The sequence below is a fragment of the Pongo abelii genome, chromosome 10 (assembly GCF_028885655.2).
Source record: "Pongo abelii isolate AG06213 chromosome 10, NHGRI_mPonAbe1-v2.0_pri, whole genome shotgun sequence".
Taxonomy (NCBI): Eukaryota; Metazoa; Chordata; class Mammalia; order Primates; family Hominidae; genus Pongo; species Pongo abelii.
The window spans coordinates 83,684,438-83,703,191 of NC_071995.2; the positions used below are offsets into that span (position 1 = coordinate 83,684,438).

Here is an 18,754-nt window from a genome sequence, read left to right on the forward strand (position 1 = left end):
TCTTTTACATGAATGCCCTTTCTTAGAGTTATTTGCTAAGAAATAACTTCTTCATCTATTTCTCTTCTCATCTGAATCCTACCTACTCTTTAAGACCCATACTGTTTCCCTTCTCAAGCAGGTAATATTCCCTGAAATTAAGAGCCAAAGGATAGGTTCCTCAGCGTGCTTCACTTATCTAGTACTTTTCTTAAATGTTATATTTTTTTAAAAATTGCCTTCTGTCTTAATTCAGGCTGCTATAACAAAGCACCACAGACTAGGTGGCTTATAAATAACAGAAACTTATTTATCGTAGCTCTAGAAGTCCAAAATCAGGGTGCCAGTATGGTCAGGTTCTGATGAGGACCCTTCTGTAGGTTGCAGATTGCAGTCTTCTTGTCGTATCCTCCCACGGCTAGAGAGCTCCCTGGGATATAAGGACACTAATTTCATTCCTGAGGGCTCCACTCTCATGACCTAATTGTTCCCCAAAGGTTCCACCTCCTAATACCATCACATTGGGGGTTAGAATTTCAGCATATGAATTTGGGGGTGGGGGACAAAACATTAAGTCTGTAACATCTCCATAGCTGGCTATAAGATTCTTGAAGAAAAGAATATCTTTCTCATCTTTAAAAGGCACAGAGTACTTCTAAAGTACCCAGCACAGCACGTCACACTCAAATGCTCAATATAAAGTTTCTTGAATGAATTTTTCATGTCTCTGTATTGTCAATGGTGGTAAATGGTGCTGAACACATTGTAGTCATTCAATAAATAGGTGCTGATTGATAGATATGTTAGTGAAACATAACTGAAAGTAGTTGAAAATTAGACTCATATTTTATTGAAATGCAATAAAACTATCTTCGGTTTCTAAGTATTTTAATGCTTTCAACTTTTGTTTCATCTTTCCATCACAGCTAAATTTTTATGCAATGTCATGAGGCTTTTGTCTGCTCAAATTTATAAGACTCTTAAAAATACTCAAGCCCCATAGCAGTGCCAGGATCTAGGAAATCTGCAGTCATTTATGATTAATGATGCTCTGTGTTTTGTGAGGCATTATTAAAAACAGAAGCCTATGACTTCACTGTTTCTGACAATAACTTTGAACACAAGGTCAGTCCTTCAATTTTAACATTTCTTTGTAAGATTAAAAGAAAGTAAAAACAATCACATTGGGAGCTTCACCCAGATGTCAGAAAATAAGAGACACAAGTTTTCAATCTGTTTCTTCCAATGAAACGTCATCTCATTCATGGGATATTGATGATGAGCAAATGTTACTGAAGGGCAAATCTAGTCATCAGAAAAACACAGAGTTCAGGACTCTATCAGGCATCACATAGTCAATTCATAGAAGATGTTAACCAAAAGACTTAAGAGCAGCTTAGCAAATGCAGCTTAATATTTGCATTTCTCTCCAGATGAATAATTGGAAAAAGAGTTATCAACCTTTACAAAATCAAAGTATTCAAGGTTCTATTAAAAATGTAAGCAAGTCCTAGATGTTTCCTGAAAACAAAGAGTTATATTAGAGCCATTTTTATTCAATTACTTAAAAATCATAATGTGCTACAGCAAATTAAAAAGTAAAAATAACATGATACTTTGTTTTTAAATATAAATTTCAGATTCAAGAACACACATAGTTCTCCCTTTATATAAGAAGATAAATATGTATAAATGTTTTATCTATAATAGATTATTTGAAATTATTGACATTTCTAAAGGGAATGCATGCTTTTACAAAAAAAATTAAACATATTAACTCTGCTTACTGACAAAAGTTTATAATCCATAGGAAATAAAAACTAATTTCTTATAAGAATTAGTACAGCCTTCAAAATATACCATTGCATTGAATTCCATTTCTGCTACCAACTTAAAAGTATGCTTTTAATTGTCAGGTAGTACAGTGATCATATTCAAAATAGCCACATAATTGTGTGACTTTTTCCGTGTTACAAGTACCTCACTGGTTGCTAGGCCACAGGCTGACCTTAAATTTGTATGAAAAATTAAGTGGAAGGCCAACAGTTGAGTTGTGGTTTCTCTCAGTTTCATATGATTGCCCTGGAGTCTGGCAAGGAAAGAAAAAAACAGCTGCCTGATGGGAATCGTCACTTTCTAATCCTTCAGTGAAACAGCACTAGAGAGGATTTAGTTGGAGCCAGCTTCCAGCCAATCCTTCTTTCTGAAAATATGATGATGTGAGGATAGACAAGCCAAAAGGAAGATATAATCCAAAAAATGTCTTCCTCACTTTATTACTGAAAGTTAACTTCTTTAAAAAATTTTTTTTTAAGTCCTCTTGCCTTTTTTGCTTCAAAGCAGTAAAATGATGTGTCAAAGCTATGTAGTTAAATTAACAGTCTTGGGCTGTAAGAACAAATATCCTAACATGTCATGTGTTCAGTTGTTAGAGTAACCCCAATTTATCGTAATCAAACAAGAGATATCTGAGAAAGAGAACCCATTCATAACTTTGCAGTTTAAAACCTTCTTTTCAATCTGACTGAACAGGATTTGTGAATTAGGGGGTGTTTGTACACGTGTGCTGAAATAAGCTCTTTGCAGTGAATGTCACAAAGGAAGTGAATTCTAGGCTTTGTAATAAGACACCTTTTTCTTTAAGTAATAAGAGCATGGTGTTGCTTTCTACCAATGAAAACGTCGCCCTCAGTGTATGGAACTTTTGCTGGTTGTTTGATTATTTGATATACCTTTGCTTCCATATATTCAGTATTTGCTCAATCACTTTCAAAATACTATACTTTGTAAATAGATCCAATGTTCTGAATGTGGATTTCTAAAAGTGTTGGTTAAGTTCCAAAAAATGGAAAATACAAATAACTGGCTCAAAAAATTGTTCTTCGTATTTCTCCTTTACATTTTGTGCGTTAAGCAAACTAAAAGCAAATGAGTAGAAATATAAAATACTTTGATGAGATTTTAAAATCCTCTTAGACACACGAAGTGAATCAGCAACATAGGAATCTCTTCCCTATGAAGGAATTGTTGTTGTTTTTGTTTGTTTGTTTTTGTTTTTTATTTTTATCCTCATGTACTCATGGCTTTCATTCATTCGCTCTTTCCTATAACAAATATTTATTGGGCACCAACCATGATAAATCTTAATGCCAGGCTCTGAGGATGTAGCAAAAAGAGAAGGTAGGCCTGGTCTCATTCTCATAGCACATAGAGCCTCGCGATGGGAATAGCATGATAACCAAGCAAATTAACAAGAATAAGACAAATAGCAAATGTTAAGGCCTCCTTGTGGAGGTGACTTGTTAGCTGAGATCTGAAAGATAAGATGGCATAAGTTATGTTAATATCTGTACAGAAATTCAAGGCAAAGGATGCAAGGGCCCTGAAGGAATAAGCTGGGTGTGTTGAAAGAACTGAAATAAAGGTATGCATTGCTGGAGCCCCACTGCGAGTGAAGTGGGTAAAAGAGGGGTGAAAGGAGATCAGAGGAATGTGACGCCAGATCACAGACTACTGCACAGGCTAGGGCAATAAGTTAGAATTTCCTCTGGCTGTGATGGAAAGCCATTAAAAGATATTAAGAAGGGGGGTATTATGAATTATGTTTTTAAAAACATCCTTCTGTCCATTATATATAGAATAGATTATAGACAAGCAGTAGTTGAAATAAGTTTCTTTATTTTAACTTTTATATCAGATTCAGGAGTACATGTGCAAGTTTGTTAATACAGGTAAACTTGTCTCATTGGGGTTTGGTGTACAGACCGTTTTATCACCCAGGTACTAAGCATAGTACTCAATAGTTACTTTTCCTGATCCTTTCTGTCTTCCCACCATCCTCCCTCAGGTAGACCTTAATGTCTGTTATTCTCCTCTCTGCGTCCATTGGTTCTGATTATTTAGCTCCAACTTATAAATGAGGATATATGGTATTTGATTTTCTGTTCCTGCGTTAGTTTGCTAAGGATAATGGCCTTTAGCTCCACCCATGTTCTTGCAAAGAACATAATCTCATTCTTTTATATGGCTGTATAGTATTTCATGGTGTATATGTACCACATTTTCTTTATCCAGTCTTTTGTTGATGGGCATGTAGGTTGATTCTATGTCTTTGCTATTGTGAAGAGTGCAGCAATGAACATACGTGTGCATGTGTCTTTATCATAGAATGAATAATTTATATATCCAAATAGGAAGAAAGGAAATCAAGCTATCCCTATTTGCAGAAAAATTATTCTCTATCTAAAAAACCCCACAGTCTCTGCCCAAAAGCTCCTTGAGCTGATGAACAACTTCAGCAAAGTCTCAGCATACAAAATCAATATCTTTCACAAAAAATCAGTAGCATTCCTATACACTGGCAACACCCAAGCCAAGAGCCACATTAAAAACACAATCCCATTCACAATTACCACAAAAAGAATAAAATACCTAGGAATACAGTTAACCGGGGAAATGAGGGAGGTTTGTAGTCACTTTGTTATTGCTGTGGGCTGGATTATGTGACACAACATTGAATGGGAGAGGGGTTTATGTATATAATACAATTCTGATAAATTCCTTATGTTTTTTATGTTTATCTTTCACATGTGCTATAAACATTGCCTTGCCTATGATTCCAGAAATGTTCATTTTCCATCTACTTTCCAGTCCCCAATATCCATAAACCCTACCTCCTTCATGAAATCTTCGTTAAGATAAATTTTAATTTCCGTAAATTTATCTTCAACAATAAATTATAATTCATAATATATTATCTATAATAATAATTTGGAGTCTGGGCAACATGGTGAAATCGTGTCTATACAAAAAATGCAAAAATTAGCTGGGCCTGGTGGTGCACACCTGTGGTGCCAGCTATTCTGGAGGCTGAGATGGGAGGATTGATTGAGCCGGGGAGGTCGAGGCTGCAGTGAGTCAAGATCACACCACTGCACTCTGGCCTGGGTGACAAAGCGAGACCCTGTCTCAAAAAGAAAAAAAAATTGGGTGTAATATAATTTATTTTAATAACTGAAGCCAAAGTTTATCACTTACAAATAATAAAGACTCAAGAAAAGTCAATAAATTGTTCAGCTGTTTAGTGGCAGAACCAGGGTTTGAAGCATGAATTTTCTCACAAATAAAGCTCTTATTTGTTTCACCATGGCAACCTATCCTTTTAGTTGAGAATGTATTCCTTTTTGTCAATTATCCGGACCTTAACAGACATAAAGCGTCACAAAGAAGAATGTTCCTGTATATAATTATGGGTGTAAAAAGGAATATCAATAGGTAAAAGTTATTGCTTTTAACCAGTTCCAATATCTTCTTTCTTAGAAAATGAACAATAGAATATAGCTAGGAAATGTCTGAACCTTGTCTCAAGGGACTAGGAAAGAAGGAAATATAGAATGATGATTGATAACATGTAGTTGTATTCCTGTTCATACATACATTAGATACTACATGCTTAATAACATGTAGCTATGTTAGCACCTTTTAAAACAGTAAAAATCTACAGATTGTGGCTTTACATCTAGTTTCAGAATATAGCCTGGTGTCATAAAGCTGCCTTGATCATTGTTATCTACTTAGTTTAGAGTGAATGATAGCCACAGAGTTATACAATTCAAAGCAGAATGGATCAGGTGACAAACTGGCCCTATTTTCAAATTTCTCCCTTTTACCACCACACTTCTCCATGGCAACATAAGATAAAAGGAGCGTAAGAAAAAAATATAACACATAAATTATCTATGAAGACTGATTTCGACACATTTCCTAAGTAAGAATTCTTGAAAAACTACTGTGGGTTTCCCTTGTTACAGTATAGCAAGAACTTTAGGCCAAGGGAGATTATGGTACCTTATTTTCTTGTTGACTGATTGAATTCTGATTGTAATCTTAGCCCATTGAAGTAAATAAAGAATGCTTCTGAATCAATAAGTTGACATTGATTTTCTTAGGAAAGCCTAGAAGGATGTTTATCAGTCAGTCCATTTATAAAATTAAATTGACTATGAAGGGGTTAACCTTGATTTTGTATTAGCATGTAATGATGATGGAAGAATTAATTTAAATAATACTTGATTTCAAAATAGATCTTATATTTGAACAGAAAATTTGAAGATATAGCCACTTTGTATAGCTAAAAGTAAAATTAAAATATTACTTTGCCTACATAACAAAAGCAGATCTATGCTATTGTTAACTTCTAAAAGGATAAAAAAGAATGGAAGAAAAATTACACCCTATTTCAAACTGCAGAATGTGATCGTTTTCTTAACATTCCTCTTTTATTAACTTCCCACTTTTACTACCAGAAAGTTATTTAACTTAGATTCAGTTGAATAACTCAGAGTCAGTTTTCAGAGACGCTTACCTGATATATGGAAAACTTTATGAATATTTTGAAACATGTTATGCAAAATTCAAAAGCTATGTTTTTTCACCAGTATAAAGCTGAGTTCAATATTTGGAAAAATGAGTTGGTCATTCAATTAAAATCAACAGGTCTTTGTTATCTATGATTACCCATGATCTTTCCTGACTGATTCAGTTAAATTTAATATAATAATTTTAATGTTGCAGTGTAGGCATTTTGCATCACATAACTGTTTATGTTTGTTGAATATACATTTTGTTTTACAATTGTTCAGCTACTCTGAGATTTTAGAAGAGAAATGAAATAAATGCTGTATCCTTTAAAACAATAATTATAAAGAAATGAATTTCAAAAGAAAAACCTACCTTCATTTTCACATGAACAAAGGCACATTCAGTTAGTCACCTGATTGTTTGTCTACATAACATCAAATATCAAGACATTAAGGAACATTGACATTTTAGGCAATAGCAATGTAATGAACTTTTTATTTTACTTTTTACTTAGATTTTGGGCATCATTTAGAAATAGTTTTGGATTAAAATTTACTTAAGTTTTTTTTTTATCTTTTTATTATTATTATTATTATTATTATACTTTAGGTTTTATGGTACATGTGCGCAATGTGCAGGTAAGTTACATATGTATACATGTGCCATGCTAGTGCGCTGCACCCACCAACTCGTCATCTAGCATTAGGTATATCTCTCAATGCTATCCCTCCCCCCTCCCCCCACCCCACAACAGTCCCCGAAGTGTGATGTTCCCCTTCCTGTGTCCATGTGTTCTCATTGTTCAATTCCCACCTATGAGTGAGAATATGCGGTGTTTGGTTTTTTGTTCTTGCGATAGTTTACTGAGAATGATGATTTCCAATTTCATCCATGTCCCTACAAAGGACATGAACTCATCCTTTTTTATGGCTGCATAGTATTCCATGGTGTATATGTGCCACATTTTCTTAATCCAGTCTATCATTGTTGGACATTTGGGTTGGTTCCAAGTCTTTGCTATTGTGAATAATGCGGCAATAAACATACGTGTGCATGTGTCTTTATAGCAGCATGATTTATAGTCCTTTGGGTATATACCCAGTAATGGGATGGCTGGGTCGAATGGAATTTCTAGTTCTAGATCCCTGAGGAATCGCCACACAAAAAACACATGAAAAAATGCTCACCGTCACTGGCCATCAGAGAAATGCAAATCAAAACCACAATGAGATACCATCTCACACCAGTTAGAATGGCAATCATTAAAAAGTCAGGAAACAACAGGTGCTGGAGAGGATGTGGAGAAATAGGAACACTTTTACACTGTTGGTGGGATTGTAAACTAGTTCAACCCTGTGAAAATTTACTTAAGTTTTTAAAGCAACATTATTTAAAGTGGAAAGCACAAGTCTGTCTTCTTATTTGAGGACAGAAATGATTCTCAATGGGGATTGATTTTGTCCCCTAGGATATATTTTTTAATATCTGGACACATTTTTGTTTGACACAACTGGGGAAGGGGCACTAGCAGGATCTAGTTGGTAGAGGCCAGGGATGCTGCTAAATATCCTTCACTGCACAGGACAATACTCTACAGAAATAATTATCCTGTCCCAAACATCAATAGTGCTGAGTTTGGAAAACCCTGAAGTAGAGAGGTATTAAAGAACCATAATGGTACAAAGTGCATTAAAAATGATATACTAAGAATGTAAGCATTATGCAGTCAGGGACAGATTCTACTTGGCTAATCTTTGTGTATTGCACATTACAGAAACTCAGTAAATATTCATTGAATGAATGCAAACAGGCAAAATACAGTTGTTCACTGCAGACTTGCTCAGTATTTGTGAGTAAAAGAACACAGGTAGATACTCTTTTCAATACCAAAACAAGTTAATAATCATTGCTGTAGGGCAACATATCCTATTTTATGTATGAGAAGCATTTCTAGGATTATGTTTATGCCATACTTCAGAATGCATGTAAATGAAGGATACAAATATGTTTCAACTCCTTTTTGTATATGGGACATATTAAGATGGATTTGGTAATACTTACATGTAGCCATTTTATTATACTATAAAATTACTTCTCATTCTTATGGAATAATAAAACTTGTGAAAAGGGCCTTTTTACAATTTTTAGCCACAAATGATAGAATTTTTATATGCCCCAGGCAGTAATATTGCTTATAAATTTATACCATACGCCACTTTAACTTAAACTTTTTTTTTTTATTAAGGGGACTGATCGGAGTCAAACCATATGCTGTGGCTTTTGCTCCATGGAAATCTCAACTATACTGCAAGAATAATTATTCCTACTTAATGAAGTTACAGAAGAGAATGTGGTGCTGGACGGTAAGATGTATATAACCTAATGAATACCCTCTGTAAACTCTCTAAAGACTTGTGCTAGGAGTTTTTCAGTTTTGTGGGGTTTTTTCTTATTAAGAGACTAAATAGCTGTTGAAATCTCTAAAAGAATAAATGGATGCTAAAAATTCAAAAACTTTCCTACTCAGGGGATTCCATCATAAGTGTATAATAAAGAGTTTTGGTCCTTTGGGAAATCAGTGCCTTTATTACAGGAGGGGGGATTTTAAAATTATATATGGCTCAAAAAAACATCATGTAGAGTTGTTCTCTATTTGGAAACTAAAGCATACATTAAAGCCTCATCATTTTCTTTTGATTAGACCATTGCCTTAGCCTGCTAAGTGTCTTTCTGCTCACATTCTTTTTTAAATGTAGCCATTCTTCAGAGCTTTCTCTGTTTTTTGTTTTGTTTTGTTTTGTTTTGTTTTGTTTTGTTTTGTTTTTAAAAGCACAGATCTGGAAATGTCTGTCCTCAGCCTCAAAAATACTCAACCTCCATAGCAGGGTAGGTAAATTATTTTGAAATCTACTCTCTACCCTTCTGACCAACTATATCCTCACTACTCATGGACTATCCACACACGTCTTTCCCCTTCTCTAAAAATGCCATCATCTTTTATGCATTTGCATCTTTACTTTTTCATATCTAGCTGAGTCAAAGTATCTTTCTAAATCTTTAGAAGTTTTCCATAATCTTTCTTTGACTTCACTTCCCTATGTTTCTAAAACAATTTCTCTGTACCTATATTGAAGGTTTTACCACATTGTACTTGAAGTTATGAGTTTGATTATTATTTTCTCATTGACTGTCACATCTGTGAAAGAAGGGACATATTATTAAGCATTATATTCCCACTGCCAATGCCTGGCACATAGTAGGTGTTTTAAAAATTAAAAGGTGAACTAGTATATGCCTCATAATGGCTAAAATTTAAAAGACTAATTAAATCAAGTAAGTTGAGTGAAGGCTGTGGAAGATCTCAAACTCCCATACACTGCTGGAAATAGTGGGAAAATAGTAAAACCACTTTGGAAAATACTTGGGGCAATTTTTTAAATAGCTACACATACAGATATATGATCTGCCTATTACAATACTAGGTAGCTACCCACATGAAAGTAAGCATATGTGCATATAAAAACTTGTACATTAATGTTCTTAGATGCTCTATTTTAATAACCAAAAACTGAAAACAGCTCAAATTTCCATCGACAGGTGCATGGAGAAACAAACTGTGGTATACCCATACAACGTAATACTATTTACAGCAATACAAAAGAATGAACTTTTGAGAAATGCAATGAAATGAATGAATTTCAAAACAATTATGCTGAGTGAAAGAAGTCAGAAAACACAAGTATAGGGTATATAGACCAATTTTATATAACATCAAAACAATGCAAACTCTTCTATGGTGATAGAAAGCAGAATAGTGGTTGCTGGGGTTTGGGTGAGGCAAATACTGGAAGGCTGAGGACGGAAGGATTAAAAAGAGGCATGAGAAAACTACTGAGGGTGATGGATATATTCACAGTCTTGGTTGTGGTGAGGCTTTTATGGGCATAAATATGTATCAAAACCTATCAAATTGTATAAATATGTGCATTTTTCTATGTCACTTACACTTCAATAAAGCTTTTGTTAAAAAAAGTTAGAAAGTGAAATGATGAAACTATATTTTGCAAGCAATTTTACAAAATAGATGCTACTGGTTTTCTTAGGGCACAACTGGGTAGGTATATATATTTATCAACATAATTTGGTAATACATACCTTTTTCAAGAACTGACAGCATTATTGATTTGGGATACTATAAAGTCAGACACTATTCTATGCCATTTAAAATATTTATATTCTCTGTTAATCAAATATATGATTATTTATTGTCTGTATTTACTGTGGTAGAATGGGAAGAAAAAGTGAACTGAGCATAATTCTACCAAGGTCAGTGTGTGGCCCCTGAGCAGGTAGTTTAACCTTGCTAGGCATCGGTGCTTCATTTTGTAAAGTAAGGCAGTTAATATACAGTGAATACAGTTCAACAAGCAAAGTTTGTAAAAATTGAGACAGAATCTTGACAAAAATACTTAGGAAAGGTGTTAGAGTTGGTAGATAGTATTCATAGCCTCTGGAGCAGTTTAAAATCTAGAAGGTATATGAGGCCATGCCTAAGTAATTTTAAAGATGATATGGGTTCAAACTGGATATGTCGTAAGCCAGGAAGGAGACAAATGCTCTGAGAAGACAGTAAGATCCCTTCTGAATGGAGACTGCAGAAAGCTTGTGAATAACACTTCACTGGAGTCAGCCCTAAAAGAATGGGTAAAATCCCAAGAAAATGGAATTGTGATATTGTGACAACACAAAGTCTTAAATATTATTGAACCAAACAGAGATGGAAAGAAAGATAATCTAAACAGAGATAACTTGGCAGCAGTGTACACAGTAGACTTGATAAGAGGGAATTACTAATGTTGGCCTGGAGCAGGCTATTCTTTATATATATATATATATATATATATATATATATATATATATATAATACTTTAAGTTCTAGGGTACATGTGTACAACGTGCAGGTTTGTTACATATGTATACATGTGCCATGTTGGTGTGCTGCACCCATTAACTCATCGTTTACATTAGTTGTATCTCCTAATGCTAGCCCTCCCCCCTCCCCCCACCCCACAACAGGCCCCGGTGTGTGATGTTCCCTTTCCTGTGTCCAAGTGTTCTCATTGTTCAATTCCCACCTATGAGTGAGAACATGCAATGTTTGGTTTTTTGTCCTTGCGATAGTTTGCTGAGAATGATGGTTTCCAACTTCATCCATGTCCCTACAAAGGACATGAACTCATCATTTTTTATGGCTGCATAGTATTCCATGGTGTGTATGTACCACATTTTCTTAATCCAGTCTATCATTGTTGGACATTTGGCTTGGTTCCAAGTCTTTGCTATTGTGAATAGTGCCACAATAAACATACGTGTGCATGTGTCTTTATAGCAGCATGATTTATATTCCTTTGTGTATATACCCAGTAATGGGATGGCTGGGTCAAATGGTATTTCTAGTTCTAGATCCCTGAGGAATCACGACACTGACTTCCACAATGGTTGAACTAGTTTACAGTCCCACCAACAGTGTAAAAGTGTTCCTATTTCTCCACATCCTCTCCAGCACCTGTTGTTTCCTGACATTTTAATGATCGCCATTCTAACTGGTGTGAGATGGTATCTCATTGTGGTTTTGATTTTCATTTTTCTGATGGCCAGTGATGATGAGCATTTTTTCATGTGTCTGTTGGCTGCATAAATGTCTTCTTTTGAGAAGTGTCTGTTCATATCCTTCGCCCAGTTTTTCAAATAGGATGTAATTAAACTAAAGAGCTTCTGCACAGCAAAAGAAACTACCATCAGAGTGAACAGGCAACCTACAGAATGGGAGAAAATTTTTGCAATCTACTCATCTGACAAAGGGCTAATATCCAGAATCTACAAAGAACTGAGACAAATTTACAAGAAAAAAGCAAACAACCCCATCTAAAAGTGGAGCAGGCTATTCTTAAAAGCAAGTAGGAATGTGAAGTGAGCTTGGAAAAGGTTTGGTGCAAATCGCTGAGGACCTTGAATGCACAGTTAAGAAATCCAGAAGTTTGGACTCATGCTTCAGAAAGTGAGTTCATGAGAACTTTCATTTAAGCAAAACTACTGTGTAAACATGAAAAATTCTTTTTGGAAATTAAATTTACTTTACCCTGTCTGGAGAGCATTGATGCTCAAAACCAAGACAGTGCACACAATTGAAGCATCTGGTTTACAGGCAAAGTGAGTAAGCTCAATTTTAAACATTGAGTTTGAGGTATTAGTGGAACAATTAGATAGCAATGGCCCATGGGCAATTGATGTTAACATTTAGACTTAGCCTAGAGAAGTTATTATGAGTAGAGCTTATTCATAAGCTTTTCAATAAGTAACTTTTATTTATTGACGATTCACAATATGCAAGGCATTTCTTTTTAAAACGTTACAATTTTATATACCCATTAGTTCGTGTCACCATCTATTAATGAGTCACTTTTCAGTCCCTTTCCTGATTTTACCTTATATCTCTGACTAGTAAATGTAAGAATGCTTCAAAGTGCAGTGATTGACCCTCTTTTCTTTTTCTTTTTCTCTAACTATGCTCCTTCCCTAAGTAATTTCACATCCAGTCCTATGACTTGAAGCACAATTGTTATGTTGTTAAAGACACCTACATAAATGTACTTGGCTAGGCTCTCCTGGGACTTAGCATATCTAATAGATATCTTAAACTTAAGATGATCAAAGACAAAGTTTTTATTTCAGTTTCTCCACCCACATACCTTTTGGCAGTCTTTCCGCATCTTAGAAAATGGTAACTCCATTTTTCCAGTTACTGAGGTGGCAAAAAAAAAAAAAAAAAAAAAAAGAGTTGCTCTATACTTATTTTCCTCACTCATGCTTTACATTCAATCGATAAGGAAATCCAGTAACTCTACCTTCAAGATATATCCAGAATTCATTTATCATATTCACTACTATATCCTGATATAAAACAGCATCCTGTCCCATCTAGATTAATACAATTTTTTTTTTCCTAAATGGTCTCTCTGTTTCACTCTTGCCCACTTTGAATTTATGATCCACACAACAGGCAGAGTTATTTATTTAAAACATATGATAGATTATACCACTCCTCTGCTAACAACCCTCAGAATAAAAAAGTCGAAGCCTTAGCAAAAAGCCTGGTTACTCCTCTGGTATCCTCTAACTTCTGTACCCCTTTTAATTACCAGGATGTACTTCTTGCTATTCCTGGAACGCTGAGAAGCCTTCACCATTATGGTCCTATTACTTGGTCTTTCTTCTTCCTGGAATGTTCTTCCGTCTTACATTTCCAAGGTTCACCCCTTTTCTAGCTCCAGGTCTCTGCTTAAAGGCACCTAATCAAAGAGGCTTTGCTTAACTATCTTATTCAAATAACAAGCCTCTTCACACCATTACTGGATCATAGTGGGTGCTCCAAAATATTTGAATGAATAGTCAACATTTCAAGGAATAGTCTCCATCTTGGGAATGAGTATCTTGTGGCTTAAATTGTAGGAGCTAAAGCGTTAGGAACTAAAGATTTTCAAGTCAATATTGGGATTTATATCCCCATAAGATAACTAAGGGTTTGAAGTAAAAAAGAATTGGATTAAAGTTTCTGCTTTATAAAAATATAAAAACTTGGAACATTTATTTAAGGCACAAGTGGGAGCTAAGTGATGAGAACACATTGACACATAGAAGGGAACAACACAATGCTGAGGCCTTTCAGAGGGTGGAAGGTGGGAGGAAGGAGAGGATCAGGAAAAATAACTAATGGATACTAGGCTTAATACCTGGGTGATGAAATAATCTATACAACAAACCCTTGTAACACAAGTTTACCTATGTAACAAACCTCCACTTGTACCCCTGCACCCAAAGAAAAAAATTTAAAAAAGAAAATCTTATTTAAAAAGAAATATTTGAAACTGTGGTAGGAGATGGGATTATATTGTGGCTAGATCTTATAGATAATCGACATTATAGTTAAGGTCATAGATTCCTTTGAAAATCTAATATAATGCCCCCAAACACATGTGATCATGTACCACAGTCTTGCACCATATTACATGTAATTTACAGACTCTACATTATGCTCTAGACGAAAAGGACAAAAAATGCAGACAGAGGTGAACTTGAAGATTTTTTGTGCAGACTCGTCTTTTGGGCAGTTTGCATGTAAATGTAAAGGGAAGGCCAGTGAGTCTTCCAGATCTACAAGCTTGGATGCCACTGTTTGTGCATAAATAATTCAAATATTGTGGTCTCATCGAGTTGAGATAGAAGGAACAGAAGAGATCATCTAACATCTTCATTTTTCACATGACATAGAGGTGTCCCAGAGGCTTGCCCATGTTTCCTCAACTGGCTAGTGGCAGAGCAGGGACTAGATTCCAGGTGTCATAACTCAAGGTCCATGCTGCTTTGACATATCCTGATGCCTCCTTGGAAAAAGTAGTTGTCCTTCTGTGCTTCTGAGCTGTGTTCAGATGCTTCAGTGTAAAAGATATTGATGTTTTTCTCCATTGAAACATAGTTGAATAAAGATGATGAACCGTGCTTTGCACTGGAATTATTCTTTTTTATTGCCCAAACATGCCAAAAAGTCATTTAGTAACTAATTTGTGGATTTGAGAAATTTACTGGTTAGTTATAACTGATGAAAAAAAATTGGTGGTTAAGTGAATGCTTAAAATCTAGACAAGGCTTAAAGTACTAGTGCAAGAATTTCATTCCATTATGCAAGTAATTTTAACCTACAATTTGGTTTTCATTGTGGAGACAGCTGAAATAGTGCAAGATTGTGACATTGTGGTCAATTGCAAAATTACAAGGAATGTTATGCATTCCAGATCTTCACAGACACAGTACAAAATGCCGGTGTATTTTCATTCACTTGGAGAAGCTTAAATAATATTTTAAATCTTCAACTCTGATAGTAATACTAAGGGGAGTTTAAATTGAATGTCTAGCCCCTTTATTTCTCTATTCGTCTATCAATTTATCTATTCATCCATTGACTTAAAAAAATAGCATTGCTAATAAAGTGGAAATCCTCGTGCATTATGTATGGACTCTGCCTGAGTGACTGACAGGACTACCCAGAGTGTCAATGTACTCTCTGCTCCAGCTTATCAGTTAACTAGTGAAATTTAACACGGATGGTGTCGGCTTTTTATTTAGAGTGTTACTGTATAAACAGAAGAGGCCACTGGGAGAATCTTGTTTTGGAGTTTTCGCCTCATTTAAATTCTTAATTTTTCCCCTCAGTTTAGAAAAGGCTATTGCAGTGTGGTCCTGCTTCCAATTAATGAGCTTCAGAAAAGGATTAGGTTTGCCTCACTCAGTCTTTCCAAAACAGACTAACCTTGAATCACACAAATTCCAAGAAAAGGTAAATATTCTCTTCTGATTCAAATTAACTTAGACAGGGAAGACAACCCTAAGTTGTTTATTTTATTATAAGCCAAGCTAAGAGTCCCGAAAGTTAAAGTTAATGAAAGAGATAGGCATTTTGTTGAAAGATAAGAAAAAACAGAGAAATATTACTTTAGTACACTGAACTAAATTTTTTTCACTTATCTAATATTTTCCATTTCTATTCTTTCAATAAAATAGCAGCAGTAATAAATATCTTGTATCATTGTGAAGAAGTTTAAAATATTTGCATGATTTTGTTTTTTGGAACTAAATTCTGAAGAGCTGGTTATAAAATAAATAAAATATTAAATACCTTAAGCATATTGTGGGATTATAAAGGGAATATAACGTGTCCATGTCTGTAGGTTCACTTTAAGGTTGTGCATTTCCCTGTAATAACTTTTTGGGGATCTCATAGAAATCAAGACATCTAGAAGTGTCACAATCTAGCTTCTTTTTGCATGAAGGTAGTCAGCCATTGCCCCCTCAAATCCATCCCACACTCATACCCAGGAATAAAGATTACATGTTGAGGGATCTATGATGGCATTTTTTAAAAATCTTACTTCATTTTTGGTAGTTTCTTTTATGTGTTCTACCTGAGTAATTTAGAATGTTAATTCCTGAATTCTCTGAACTTAAAAATGTGCCAGTCATGCCCACAACCACATATACATGATACCCCCTTCTAAAGGTGAATTGAACTCCTAATTTATTTCCATAAAAAGTAAATGTAATAAATGTACTGGATGCTTATGTATTAAAAGTAAGCTATTTTCAGTAGCAAAGACAGCAATAAGAAATTAATCAATTTAGGTCAAATTACTTTTGTAGTTAAAAACATTAGTTTTAAATAAGTTACTCAGCCAGGGTCAAAGCAATCAGCACAGTTGTGAATGAAAATATGTTTGAATTAAAACAATTAGGCTTGATTTTCTTGTCTTACATCTCACAGCAGGTATTCGAGCACAGCCAAAATTTGGATGTGCTGACACCTGTAATCAACACAATAGGTATCTTTTAAACTAACAAATCATCTTTCCCAGTGGAAGTATAAACAAAACTCTAATTGGAGGCTTTGCTAACTATTCTTCCCTGCTGTGAACACTAGTTAGTGTTTTGTGTAAAGCAGTAACATTAGCTACAATTTATAATTGGCAAAGGATAAGAGCTAATTCTCCAGATTCAGTCAGTTGGTAGGTATACTTAAAATGAGCATACCTCATTCAATGATTTCTTACTTAACAGTTAGTATCAAGCATCTGGAAACTATGTTTTAATTGCAAGGAGACAAATAATAACTAACACATACAATGCTGATGAAGTGCCAAACTACATCCTAAGCACTTTTAAACATACTAGCTTATTTAGACTTCACAAAGTACATTCGAGATAGATACTATTATTCCCAATTGACAGATAACAAAATTGAGACTACATAATAGTTTGTTTTAAGCATCACAACTACTAAATAGTGGAAGTGAGTTTTGTTTTTTTTTTAAATAATGAATCATAAATTTTATTTCAAAATGTAAACATCACTAAACATGCATACGCGTTAAAACAATAAAATTTACAATTTCATTAATTTTTCTTTTTGCGTAGGACATCATTACAATATAGAATCTATGCCATACAAAATACATACAAAGTTTTATCCGAGCAAGCCAAGGCCAGACTGGGAACTGTACAACTGTAATACTTCACTGTAGTGATCCAGGAAAGATGAAACATTGCCTTCGGGAAGTGAGTTTTGAAACCAAGCAGTATAAGCCCAGAGTCTGTGCCTTGCCATCTCCATTAAAAATAAAGATTTAAATAAATAAATGTAGCTAGTATCTCATTTTAGACAACTAAATTTAACACATCTGCTGACAAGATCCTTCATGCCTGCTTCCTAGTTTTTACATCTTACTTATGGATTCTGAGGTCTACAGTTTGCAAGAAAAGGCATAACCTCGATTAAAATAACTGATTGGAGAAAGTAAATCTCAGTGCATAATGAATGAACACAAATAAGAAGTAAAAGTGATGTTAATTCTGTAATAAATATGTGCTTTTTCATCTTAGAACATACTTTGTCTTAACTATGCAGGAATGTAACTTTCTCCCCACCTATTGCTCAATGTGGTTATCAAGAGGCTTTAAAGGTAGATTTTCCTGTTCCCTAAAGTAGGTACTGCTAAGACGCAACACTAGAATTATGTATAATTCATCGAAAATAATGAAAATGTAATAAAAGTAAAATAAGGATTAAAAATGAGAATGGTGCCAGGCGGAATTCAGAACATAAAACATGTGCCACAAAATCCTGCACACGTTAGAAACAAGCCCTGATTTTAGCTCTCAGCTTCCTAGAAGCCAAAGTAGTGACCATCAACTACTCGATTCTTAGTCCAAATTGAAAATTAAATTCTTGCACATGAGCAGTTCAGTTATGCCTGGAATTGGAGGGATTTTTTTTATGACTCCTAGTAAAAAGGACACATTGTGATATAATTAAAAAAAATCCTCAACCCACTCCTTAAAATAAACATGGTGATAGTTTTTATATAATTATTTTCTGTAATTCACCTTTTAAGTAATAAACAGATAAATATTTTAGTAAATGTAATACAACAAAGATAAAAAAGGCTGCAAGAGAAAATCTTGGAATTAGAGGTATAAATACAAACATATACACCCATATAGTCCTATGAACAGAACAAACTGAGATGCAGATATGGCAAGATTACACCAAGGCTCCAATTTAGTACAGATCAATTTCACTGTCTTTATATTTTACTGTCTTTGTATGTATGGAGATATATACTTCTGAACAACAAAATGGATGGATAATTAAACAAAAACATTAGTGCCATGATTTCCTTAATACATGCCCCTTTCCCTGACATGTAATTTGTTTCCAATTTTTACAGGAACTAATCTTATAACTGAAAGATATTTTTGTGCACATCTTTATGTTTTTATGTGTTTTAGCATAATTTGCTTTGAATGG

The 18,754-nt window shown here is 34.5% G+C and overlaps 1 long non-coding RNA gene across 1 annotated transcript in view; it reads left to right on the forward strand.

Moving 5' to 3' along the window:
* LOC129049414 (uncharacterized) overlaps nt 1–18,754 on the forward strand; it is a 157,372-nt gene that overhangs the window by 49,163 nt on the left and 89,455 nt on the right. The window contains exon 4 of the long non-coding RNA XR_008512466.1: nt 8,585–8,702. This is a non-coding gene — a long non-coding RNA (uncharacterized LOC129049414). The remainder of the gene's footprint in view (nt 1–8,584; nt 8,703–18,754) is intronic.